Source organism: Pleurodeles waltl, chromosome 3_1 (assembly GCF_031143425.1).
Source record: "Pleurodeles waltl isolate 20211129_DDA chromosome 3_1, aPleWal1.hap1.20221129, whole genome shotgun sequence".
Lineage (NCBI taxonomy): Eukaryota > Metazoa > Chordata > Amphibia > Caudata > Salamandridae > Pleurodeles > Pleurodeles waltl.
In genome coordinates, this window is record NC_090440.1 from 203,313,244 (window position 1) to 203,326,002 (window position 12,759).

General features: G+C 43.7%; 1 protein-coding gene across 15 annotated transcripts in view; it reads left to right on the plus strand.

The window, feature by feature from the left end:
* Positions 1-12,759, plus strand: part of LINGO1 (leucine rich repeat and Ig domain containing 1) — a 3,157,620-nt gene that overhangs the window by 2,421,514 nt on the left and 723,347 nt on the right. For 8 of the 15 annotated variants that reach the window (XM_069222181.1, XM_069222179.1, XM_069222186.1 and 5 more), the window contains one exon: positions 11,556-11,621. The exons of the other annotated variants lie outside the window; for them this stretch is intronic. The gene's annotated coding sequence lies outside the window, so the exon portion shown is untranslated. The remainder of the gene's footprint in view (positions 1-11,555; positions 11,622-12,759) is intronic. 15 annotated transcript variants of the gene reach the window in all.

Here is a 12,759-nt window from a genome sequence, read left to right on the forward strand (position 1 = left end):
GAATATTAACCTCATCAAGGCTGTTAGGTAGACCCCATTGATATTTCAAAGTGTCTGAAAGCTTGTTATGTTATAGAAAAAATTAAGACTCTTAATTTGTGGGTATGTCATGCCCCTGAACCGAACAGTAATTTTCTGTCTGGTGCCTCACCCACTTTTGGGGAACTCTCATTGGAATTTGATTTTGGGCATCTCAAATCCTACGCCATGCATGTTATTCTTTCAAGAATATTATTAGGTAGACTTCACACCTTTCTTATTCCAGTACATGAACATCAATGATCTTCGGCATATCATTGTCAGAACACTAAGGGTGAACTCCCAATTTGTTATTGCCAGACTCCTATGTTCTGAAACCTAGGACAAAAAAAAGCCTTGATTTGGCCTAAATCTATGGTGTCAAGAGGACACCTACTGAGGAAGTTTCATTACATTTTGGATCAAGTAGTTTACATACTCTTTCTGCAGTGGCATGCCTTCATGCAAGCCTTCAGTAGTGATGCATGTATGTTTGCATCATGGTGGAGAATTGTTACTGGTAAGCAACATATATGGCCTTATTACAAGGTTGGCGGGCCGATGTCTGCCTGCCAGCCCTGTGGGGAGGAGACCACCGCAGAGCTGGCGGTGTCCTCCCCAGGCCAATTACAAGGTTTCCACTGGGGTGACCAGTGGAAACCTCCGAAATCTGAGGTTTCTGTCGGACAGTCCAGTGGAAACTGTGCGGCGGCATTGGCCTCAGCTCCTTATGGAGCCAAGGCCAATACCATCGCACAAAGGTTGCCCCCAACACCCTCAGAATGCGCACTGTTTGCTGTAGCAGACAGTGCGCATTCCAAGGATGCAGGGCAGGGGGGGCCTGCACTCCCCATGACATGGTGGTGGACAGTGCAGGGGCCACCCTGTGGCCCTCCAGCACAGGTTTTCCGTCAGCCTTTTCATTGCGGGTTCCCTGCCATGAAAAGGCTGGAGGAAAGTGAAGTTGTGATCAGAAAGGCGGTGCTGCTTTAAGCACCGCCATAGCTGAGCACGACTTCGACCACTGCCTACCCATCGGAAACCTTGTTCCTGGCTGTAATTTGGCGGTAGGTCTAAAGACTGCCAGACTCGTAATGAGGGCCATAGAATTGGCAGGCCTCAATCCTCAACTAAGACCAAAAAGGTTGATACAGAAAGGCAACATATCTGGGTGTAGAGAAAATGTAAGGTGGGTCTCCTAGTCTGGGTGAGGAGAAAAGACAGAGTGCACCCTTTGTTTTCTCATTACCTTTCTTCTTTAGGCTCCTTTTCTATTTCCACACTTCTGTTCTTTCCTGATGCCTCATGCCCAATCTGCTTTATTATACTGTTGCATAATGCCTTTTCATTTTAATCTGAGTCTTTCTCCTCCTTTGCTTATGCCCTCTCGTTCCTACTGCCGTTCCTCCATTAGCTCTCTCTTCTTCATTCATTCACTTTCTTGAACAAGCCTATTTTCCTCCACCTCCTCCTTTTTTGGGGACGAGCCCAAAGCGCTCCGTTAACTGCTGTAATCTCTTCTTGGGCTTCTAACCACTCCCATGTCACGTCAGTCATTTTCATTGGTTTGTGGGCTTGTCTTTCAAAATCAGTTTGCTTTTGTTAGTGAAAGGTATGCATACGTGATGCCTTTTCTTTTGTTTAGCCCTCCTCAAGCGCACCGACCAACTACTGAAAACATACGAGGCCCGATGTTTTCCGTTTGGTTTCTGGACTACTTTTTCTCTTTATTTTGCAGTGCTATCTCGCTGGGCAGTAGTTGAATGCTTTGCATGACATCGATCCTGTTACATAGGTAATTGCACTTTTGCCGGTTACATAGATAATTGCACTTTTGCCGGTTACATGGATAATTGCACTTTTACCAATTGATTTCACTGCGAGTGAACTTTTATTAACCTTTGTGTGTTTGCTGATGGCAGTCGCCTCGCTTATGTGAAACTTTTACTTTTCAGGTTATATGGCAAGAAAAGTCCAGTTAGTTATGTGAAACTGTTTTACTTTTCATTTTCAATTTATGTGGCAATAAAAGTCCGGTTAGGAGTTTACAATTCTAATAGCTCTAACTCGAGCAAACGCGAGACCCACTGCATTGCAAATTCTTGTTACTTTTACTTCCTTTCTCCCATCTGTCTTCGTTATGGTATAACAATCTCACTAATTCCCCGTATGTTTGTCTTTTTTCCTGCCATTTTGTTTGGCCTCTCCTTGATCGTCTCATTTGTTACTTATCCATTTTGTTCATTTTTCCTTCTCTTGCCCCAATGTTCTGCATGGTTTTACGCGTTCTTTTCTCATTCTCTCCTCCAGTTGTATCGCTGTTCGTTCCTTTTTTTCGTTTTTGTTTTTCATCATTTCTCGTCTATTGACGTTTCCTTTTTTTCTTTTATCTCCTACCCCGGTCTTTCATTCCTTCTTTGCTTTCTTTTGCAGCCTTCCCTTCCCCTATCTCCTACAGCGCCTGTCCCGACCATAACACCCTTTATCTCCTCTTCCCCCCTGCTTTTCCTCGCATTGCCCCTCCCCATACCCTTATCACCATTGCTGCTGTTGGCCCAAATGGAATTTGATTACTGCTGTATCCTGACATCTTCCCTGACTTGGTGTTTTCTTATCAGGAATTTAGAGAGAACGTTTAAATGGAAAAAAGAGATTCCAGACAGGTAATACGGGGTCGAGTAAGGATTCTGTCTGTCAAGCCGTATCGCTCCAGGCTTCCTTCCTCATTTCATGACTCTATCCCCACTAGCACGGACCGGAATCCACTGAACACCGTAGCATCGAACTCCCCACGCTTCTACTGACTGCCGGTGTGACCTTGAGGCAATCTTATTGAAGTTTAAGAGGACAGTTCTAGTAGATGATTGAAATAACAAACTGGGAACACTTTGCTTGCATAGTAAATTGTACCATCCTCCATGAAAAGTGTCTTCTTTTGATGCCCCTTTAATCCGAATTTAAAGCTGGTAGAGGGGCAAGACCCGCCGCGCTGAAAATATAACTTCCTGGAGACTGATTTAGTGGTCGTTCCTGATGCTCGTGCAGGCGCAAATAATTTTTGTGCCTGTTTTCACACTAGCGTGGATAATTATTTATTTAAGTAGCACTCGGTCACTCAGGGTTAGCCATCTCTATTTGAAATGGAGAGATAAACACGCCCGCAACAGGCACAAAATGGTATCTTAAACCGTTTGCACCAGTTATACACAATTTGTAAACAGTAAATCGGGGGCACAAACTCAGTTTTCAACATGTCGAAACAGTAATTTTGTCTACGTGGCTTTACACTCAATGTAGCGCTTAACTATAAATAAAGCACATGAACACTTTCAGCAAATGCAACTTCCCACATAATGGCCGTGGAACCCTTTAAAGCATCGCCTTAGAAGAGCACATGCAAACGGAACTACTTTCTCCTCCACAGTTGCAAAGGGATAGATGGATCTGGAAGGAAATGCCTCAGTAGACAGGCTATTGAGTGTGCTTGCCCATTCAGTCCTTGGCCTCTCAGTAACAAAATATTTTCAGAGGCCACAAAATGCATTCCGTATCTCTGCTCTTGTAATCACTGGCCTGTCCTCAAAAGAGTCACCTGTAAGGAATGCCATGATAACTGTATTAATAGCCTTGCAATCTCTGAAACCTCTTTGAAGAGGCAACCTCATAGGGATAAAAGGAGAATTTAATTTCTTTGTGTATTTGATAGTTGCTCTCATTTAAAGAGTTAGTCTTTAGAAATTATATTCTGTCTTCATTCATTCTCGTTGAAACTGTGGCCTCCCTTGTAAAGTATAGACGAGGTGAAGTCTTTCTTATTACCCGCTCCATCTTCTCTCTGAATGGATTGGCTCTGACGGTGACTGACCTCCAGTCTCCTCAGTCCCACTCTTCAGCCTCTATTTGAAAGAATCAGTGCTACAGACAAATGAAATCTACATTCATTCTTATTCACCTTACTCCTTGGAAGCCTGCAAACTAACTTGCAGAGTGCCTCAGGGCTCATCACTCTGCCCCACCCTCTTCAACGCATACATGATTCCTCTGGCCCACATCATTCCCACGCATGACATCAACATTCTCTCCAAAGCAGATGGCACAAAACTCATACTCTTCCTCTTGGATGAGATCCCTCCATCGCAAACAACAGGTTCATGCCTGCATGACCGATGTTGCTAACTCTGGATGAAAGCAATCTCTCTCAAGCAAAACAGAAGTAGTGGTCTTCGGCTAGAACAACTCACCATGGGACTCCAACTGGTGGCCAGCTGAACCTGGACCAACACCCAAAACCCATTCCAGGAACCTTTGAATAATCATCAACAGCAAACTGGACATGGCTGCATAAGTCAACACCATCACTTCATCCTGCTTCCACACTCTCCACACTCTGAAGGTGCTGAGGAAGAAATTTAAATGGCTCACAAGCAACACTAGAAAAACTGTCACTCATGCCCTAGTCATTGGCAAGTTCCTCCAGATACCCAAGCCCTTTTACATAACTTTTGCTCTACTATGGGTAGTCTTTACCTGTATATAACCACTGGCAGTCATTAAACCTACATTGAGAAATTAACTGATTATGAGTGGGTACTGTTAACACCGTTTACTTTATGGAGAGAGTTTACTCAGTACCACACTGTTAGTAGACAGTGAAATTCTCATGAGAAATATACCACAGAGTATTAAAAAGTATCTACTAAGCACAATGTACACTCTCTGCAAAACTTGTCCCAAGGGTGACTATTCACTCAAAATAAACAAGGTCCAAAGGTGGTAAAGATCATACTACCTGCAGCCTTCATACTGTTGTGAAAACTTTACAGATAGCCCATCCTCTGAAGCAACACAAGCACATGTATATAATTTAGTACCTGGTGCACACAGTTTTCTATGTTGAGTACAAATTGTCATACTGAGACAATTCTGTCTAATAACTCAAGGTTGCTTACAATACTTAGGGCCTTATTACAGGTTGGGTGGTTGAACCTCCACAACTCCAATATGGCGTTGGTGAGGAGGCTGTCAAAGTGGTGGCCTCACACCATCGTATTATGATGTTTCCACCTGGCTGACCGGCAGAAACATCATATTACAACATTTCTGCTGGTTAGCCTGGTGGAAACAGTGCAGCGGCAATGGCCTCAGCTCCCTCAGGGAGCCGAGGCCAATTCCATTGCACACAGCACCCTCAGAATGCGCACTTTCTGCCATAGAAACTTTTTCTGCAGTACCAAACAACTGGTGCAAAACATAATGAACACAAGTCAGCTGTTACCTGCCCACAGAGTTACTTTTCAATACAAAGAAATATAACGTGTGCAATACCTCTACACTCCTATGCTGCATTAGGAACACATGATTTTGTAAACACCTATACCGATTAGCTTGACACAGGCTGTACAAAATTATATTTATATGTATATTGATGCTTCACCCACTCCGATGCCAAAGACACCCTTCCAGTGGGCGGGGGCGCATGGGGCACCACCGCAATATTAATCACACTCAATTCCACCTGTGCTCTCAGTAAAGGACGGAAAACTGAACCACAAAAGGCAGAGTTGATGGTCCAAAAAGTTTTAGTGGCAAGAGAAACATAACGCGTTTCGCCCGAAAGCCCATCTTGATAACATGAACTGCAGTCCCATATAACGATGTTTAAATGTGCTACAAACCTCATGGGATGGAAAACAGACTATAATTGCCAATATCACAAAATAAAACGCCTCTCAACAAACAAACAAATTACAACTTAATCCCTAAATTCGCAAACTTAAAATAACCATTGCCATTAAATAAACTGCAATAACAATACTGCCAATTTCATTGGTCAGAACGGGATCTCAAACGCCCCATGGTTACAAGTTAAGTTTCACTTGTTTTCAAAAAGTTCGTAGGTCACAGGGTAAATACGGTACTACCACTGTGAATGTATAAATTGAATACAGCGTCCACATAGTTAATGGATTGGGTTCGTGATATAAAAGTTCACAGTGATTATTATCAAAGTAGTCCATAATCATATTGACTTTAATAGTCAAACATAAATTTCATCACCAACATTGTCATAATTTCAATAGTTTGATTACAATGTGCATATAGTATCCCCATTGGATTGGGTTTGTTATATCAAAGTTTCACAGTAATTATCATTAAAATTGTTCATAATTATAACGACTTCAGCAGCCCAACATTAGTTTCTTCATAAACATCGTCATGACTGTAATAGTTTATCCATCGCCTAGACCCTATGGTCCGTTAATTGGATTGTTGCACATTCAAATATTCAGTGATGCCTCATGATTCATTGTCCAATCTATAAATTAATGTCACATAACTCAAAACAAAACTAATGTCATAAATGTAACAAAAAATGTATCCAGGCTTCCAGTAGGCATCTAACAGCTACGTCTGACCATTGATTACAGTAATGCAGGGAACTTATTAATGATTCCAGGGTTCCAGTTCATGGACACAAAGACTTATAATGATCCACCTGAAAAGACGGGGGTGACAAAACCAAAAGACCCAATGAATAAAAGACCACATCCCATAATTCCAAAGATGAAAAACAGCTACTAAATCCTAATCCCATATTCACCAACAAGGTTAGGACGGGGGGGGGTCCGGCCAGGCATTTCCCTCTTTTTGGCCATTTCTCAGGCAGTGTTATACCAATCAGTGCTGAACTTCTTTACTGCTTAACCTTGATTCCCATCTTCTGAGGTCAACTGATCTATTTCCTCCCCTATGGTGTTTTGGAATAATATCCAGGCCAAAATACTTGGCCTGTCTCCAGTCACTGGCATGTACTTCATTAAAATGTCTAGTGGTGCTATAGTTCATATCAGTATTAGTGATTGAACACCAGTATTACAGTGTTACATGATACTTTTTTTTACAGCAAAAGTAGCCCGAGCCGTTATCGTAAATGGAGAATAACCAAATTATTGCATCTACTACAGATTATGTAGTGTTTGCCATTGTCTGTCCTTGTGGGAAGTGGTATATTGGCTCAAATACTTTTTCTGTAAAAAACAAATCCTGGAATACTGGTGTGCAATCAAAATTAATGACACGAATTACAGCACTGCCAGACATTTTAATTTCTATGGTTTTGTGTGTGTAAAATCTGAACCTAACTATAATGTCCTTGTAATGTTGGTTTTTTTCATCAATTTCCAAGGTTTTTTAAATTCTGTTTCCTAACTTTCACATCCCTGTAACCTTTAGTGTTTGCAGTGATTTTCTAGAGTTTTTTAATGCAAAGTAATAGTTAACTACCATATGTTAATCCAACCACCGCAGCCCACGGCCTTTGGCCTTGTGTTGCAGAGGGTTGGCTGCAGAACCTGCAGCCATGCCCCTCATGCAGCCAACCCCACCATATGCATGGACTTTGGCCGTGTGCTGGTGGGGTTTGGCTGCAGGGTCTGGCCTGCGGCCAACACCCACCTGCAGCCAACCTCATTCTGTGGATCTCTGAGTAAGAGTGGGAGTGACTTTATGGGTATGTGACTCAGGTGCTCATTTCATCTTTGGCCGTCTTTGCGAATGTCCGCCGAAGCTGTCGGCTCCAAAAGACTGCCAGTGCTGGTGGTCCGAAGACTGCTGACGGTGGAATGCACCGGGACCCATCCTGTCCCAGACCGCCACCTCGCTGAAGCAGGTAAGTTGATTGTCTGAAAGGTGGAGGGTGGGGGTATTGTGTGAATATGTGTGGTGGCTGTGTGTGTGTATGAATGCAGTACTGTGTGAATGTGTGTGGTGTCTATGTGTTTGTATGAATGCGGGGAGGGGGTGTCTGCTTGTGCGTGTATGCAGAGTGTGGGTGTTGTGTGTATGAGTGCGTGTATGCGAGGGGGTGGGGCGGGTGTTGTGTGTGTGAGTGCGTGTATGCCGAAGGTGGGAGGGGGTTGTTGTGTGTGTGAGTGCGAGTTTGCAGAGGGGGAGTGGAGTGTTGTGTGTGCATGTTTGCGTGAATGCGGAGGGGGAAGGAGGTGTCAGTTTGAGTGCATGCATGTGAGTGTATGTGTCAGTTTCAGTGCGTGCATGCGAGTGTATGGGTCAGTTTGAGGGTGTGCATGCGAGTGTATGTGTCAGTTTGAATGCGTGCATTCAAGTGTATGTGTCTGAGTGCGTGTGTGCGAGTGAATGGGTGTATCTGAGTGCGTGATTGGGTGCAAGTGTGTGGGGGTGTATGTTAGCGAATGTGTGCATGAGTCGGGGTGTGTGAATGTAGGTGTGTGGTTGGGTGTGTCTGCTGGTGACAGGAATAGACCGCCAGCAAGCACAGCCACAAAAATGCTGGCAGTCTGCCGAGTTGTAGTACGGATGGCAGTATGACGGCTACTGCCAGGCCGGAGGTGCTCACTTCCGGCCAGGCAGTCCGACCACCCTAGCATTACGGACAGCACCTCGGTGGCTTGGCTTCGGCCAAACCGCCGAAGTTGTACAATGGCGGTCTTTACCGCCACCAGAAGTCTGGCGGTCCAAGGACCGCCAGACTCAAAATGAGGGACTCAGTGTGTGTGGTTCCACGGGTGTATAAGTGAGTGTGTGAACGAATGAGTGGGTGAGTGCATATGTGAGTAGCTGTGTGGGTGTGTGAGTGGGTGTGTGTGTGAGTGGTTTTATTGCTCTGTGAGTAAGTGTGAGTGCCTTTATGGGTGTGTGAGTAGTTGTGTGGGTATATAAGTGACTGTGTGGGTGTGTGAGTGGTTTTGTGGGTCTGTGAGTGCCTGCATTGATTTGCGAGTGGGTCTGTGACTGAGTGTGATAGATGTTTTGAGGGTTTGTGAGTGGGTGTGTGAGTGTGTGAATAGTTGTGTGAGTGATTGTGTGAGTGGGCTGAGTGGGTGTATTTTTTTTTCATTTGGGTCTGGATCCATGGCTCAATCACGGATTCAAATGGGGGAGCGGTGCTAAGCTCTGTGAAGGATCCGAAGATACTTGTGCACCCCAAAAAACATTTTTGGGCAATTTCTTACCCATGAGGTGTCCTTCATGGACATGTTCATGAGTCCCATTGAATCAGGATACCTCTATCCTGACCGCTTCTCTTAATTTTAAGTTTTATACCCCCCCCATGCCGATAAACAAAATGGTGGACGCAACTTTCCTCTCTGGTTGCGGCCACCCAATCACGGCATTGTGTTGGTTCTTTGCTCCTCCAATCTCTGGGTATACATAAATCTTTTTTCTTCAATAACTCCAAAACTACTGAAAAGGTTTACACCAATTTACAAAAATAGATCTTTCTGGACCAAGATCTAGCTTTCTGCCAAATTTAGTATAATTCTTTCCAGATGTTCAGGTGGTAGTTGTGTATAAAATCTCTATGGGAACTTACATGGAGAATACACGTTTTGGGACTCCCACTTTTCTCAGCCCCCACTTGATGAATCACCCGAAACTTTCCAGACAGCAGCTAAAGTGAGTGGCAAAGTAGTTTTCAAAATATTGTGAAGATTTGCCAAATGGCGCCAAAGTTATTAGCAAAACAAAACACCTTTTATATATATATATATTTGATGTCAGAACACTTTACATCATAGATATTCTACTGATGCAATGAGGTATACAAGTGTATATGTCAATACACACAAAATGTTACATAAGACAATGTGGGTTAAATGGTGTGTTGGTGACATCATCCACACTGGAAGGTATTATAAATCAAGATCGCTTGTTCTGGAGAAACACAAATTCAGTATTTAAATGTAACTACTTAGACAGCAGGGTAGCTTGGAAAGGCGTTCTCCAATAAATTAATAAATTCCCAAATTGAGTGTTAGTTGAATGGACTCTTTCAGTGCCCTGTTAAAATCTCCAACCTGACCACCAGCCTCAGGGTGGTACCAAACAATCTGTGAACGCTTGATCCCACAGCTCCTTAAGAGACTTTGCATCTTTTCTGACATGAATTACAATCCATTCATCAGCACTACATTGTTCCTCTTCAGAATTAATTTGTGCTCATCGCCAGGTCTGATATAGACTGAAGTGAACGTATTTAGTTCTTGAATAGGAATAGATAAAAACAAGAGGAAAACCACGTACCACAACATCTTTGAAGAAAACCAACTGCTGTCAGTGCCCGACTGGGACAGAAAATAGGACTGGGCACCAAATAAAAAGTGGCCCCCATTAGTTATTTAAATACCGGAAAAGGTTGCCCTGTTGACAAATTGGGGCAGTTTTAAACTTGAAAATACATGCTCTGTTGGGGTTCTGCAAGGCACGGAAGAGTGCATAGATTTGAGCTTGCTGCAGCTTGCATACACTAACACAACAATTACCTGTGACAATTTGTGTCAAATTACTAGTCAGGTAAAGATAGGGTTATAGGTAAATTGTATTTCGCAGCCCCTTAGATACAATGGCCCTCATTTACAGTATGGTGGTCAATCTGCCAGGGCTATAGAGGCGGGCACTAGTCTAGCTACGCTGACGGAAGATCATCCATCAAGATCTGCACCAGGCATCTGGACATCTCTGTGCCTTCAGTAGAACCACCATTGCAACACTCCATTAAAGTCACTGATATGTTTTTGTGTGAGTACCATGTTTGATCAGCTCACTCAAGAAAGTATTTTGTTTTTCATAAACAAACTCACTAAAGGGAGGTTTGTTATAGAAAAACAAAGCAGAAATATCCCTGGCACGCTGAGACCTTTCTCCCATTGTGTGGGTGTCACTTCTCCTGTTTTCTGTTCAGTACTGCCATTCTTTTATGGTAATCCTGAACGGGAAGAAAGTACTTTGGAACATCTGCCCTAAATAGGTTGGACAATCTCAACTCTTTTGACCTGCAGCCCGATTTCTGACAGGTTGTCGGTCGCAGGTTTGCACTGACAGAGGCAGCATAGCCTCTGTCATCAGAGCCATGGCAGCTCCCTCTAATCTAAAAAGAGTGGGAACCACTAGTTTGGAAGTTGAACATCTGCAATGTTTTTGATTGAGTAGCCTGTTCGCCAAACTCTAAATGTGGCCCCATCTCTTTTGCCAACACTTTGTTAACATAACTTTAAAAATGTCTACATATAGGGGGTCATTACCGTCATTACCAGAGTTACCGTCCGCTGGCCCAGCGGAAAAGTCACATCAACATTGCCGCCGGCTCGTAATTGAGCCGGCGGCAATGCTGATGTGCAGCGGGTGCAGTAGCACCCGTCGCGCATTTCACTGCCCGAAATTCGGGCAGTGAAATGCGCGACGGGGCTCTGCCTGGGGGCCCCTGCACTGCCCATGCCAAGTGCATGGGCAGTGCAGGGGCCCCCAGGCGCCCCATGAGTCCCCTTACCGCCAGCCTCTTCCTGGAGGTTCAAACCGCCAGAAACAGGCTGGCGGTAGGGGAGTCATAATCCCCAGGGCAGCGCTGCTTGCAGCACTGCCCTGGAGGATTATCACCGCCGGGGCTGAAATGGTGGTATACCGCCGGCCCCGGCGGTGCGACCGCGGCCCGGTCCAAATACGCCGGGAGGCACCGCCAATGACCACCATAGTGATTACTCCAATTCTCCTTTGTTTTTCAGGCATAATTCCATCAGTACAAGAAACTTTCCAATCTGGTGCTTCAAATCTGACGACTCTCTCCAGATGTGAGTATTACACAGAAGGAGTCTGGTACTCTACATCCTTTGCAGATCATTTTTTCACAAACCTTTTCAAACAGTTTGCAGAACTCAACTGCTGTTCTCAAGAGGGACTGGAGGAATAAAAAAATATGCTGCTAAGGAGAAGCACGAAGATGCTAACAAAAACCTCAACTCTTCCATTAATGTTATCTGTCAACTGACTCATTAATTCCCATTGGAATTCCTCAGTTATGTAATTATTCTTGCCTGTAAACACTCAGCAGTTCCAATGTGTTAAACGGTACTCAACTGTTTCATTAATAATAGCTGTAAACACTCACTAGTTTCAATAATTCCATCTGTGAAGACATAGCTATTTCATTCTTTCATTAATGACACTTGTAAACATTTTTGGGGGTTTAATACCTCCACTAGTAAACAATCAGCCGTTCTAATAACGTTTCCTGTGAACACTCTGCTGATTCAGTAATCCCACCTGTGAACACTCAGCTGCGTTATTAATGCCATAAGTAAACACTCCGATGTCCTGTGATGCCATTTGTAAAGTGTCAGCAGTTTACTAATGCAATCTGTAAAGTGTCAACTGTTTCAATAATGCTGTATGTAAATAGTCAGCAGTTTAACAGCATCTGTAAACACCCAGCAGGCTCCGTGTCACCAAGGCACATACATGAGGAGTTAAGAATAGTAAAACTATACTTAGCGATATATAATTACTTCCTCGATGTTTTGGTTGTCGATATTTTTACTACAACATTCTTGTAGCAACAATTTTTCTGTATTCGATTTTCTGACCAACGACGTTTTAAACACTCATATGTTTCATTAGTGTTGTCTGAAAATGCTCATCTGATTTAATGCCTTTTATATCCATACATCTGGTATCAAACAGCCCTGAAGTGCTTAAAAGGGATTCAATGTGCACCATGTGTTTTATAACTATAACCACCATTATAAATTCAACTGATAGCAGCATCCATCCTCAACGCCTGCATGAACCTCGACATGGGGCAGCAGTGGTTTCATCCTGCCTGAAGTGGTGTGTTGACATGGTTGTCTCATTCTGAACTAAAAGTTATGCAGTCTACACACCAAGAAATCCGTGTACTGGTGGAGTTTGTGGGTTGTCCCAGACTGGACC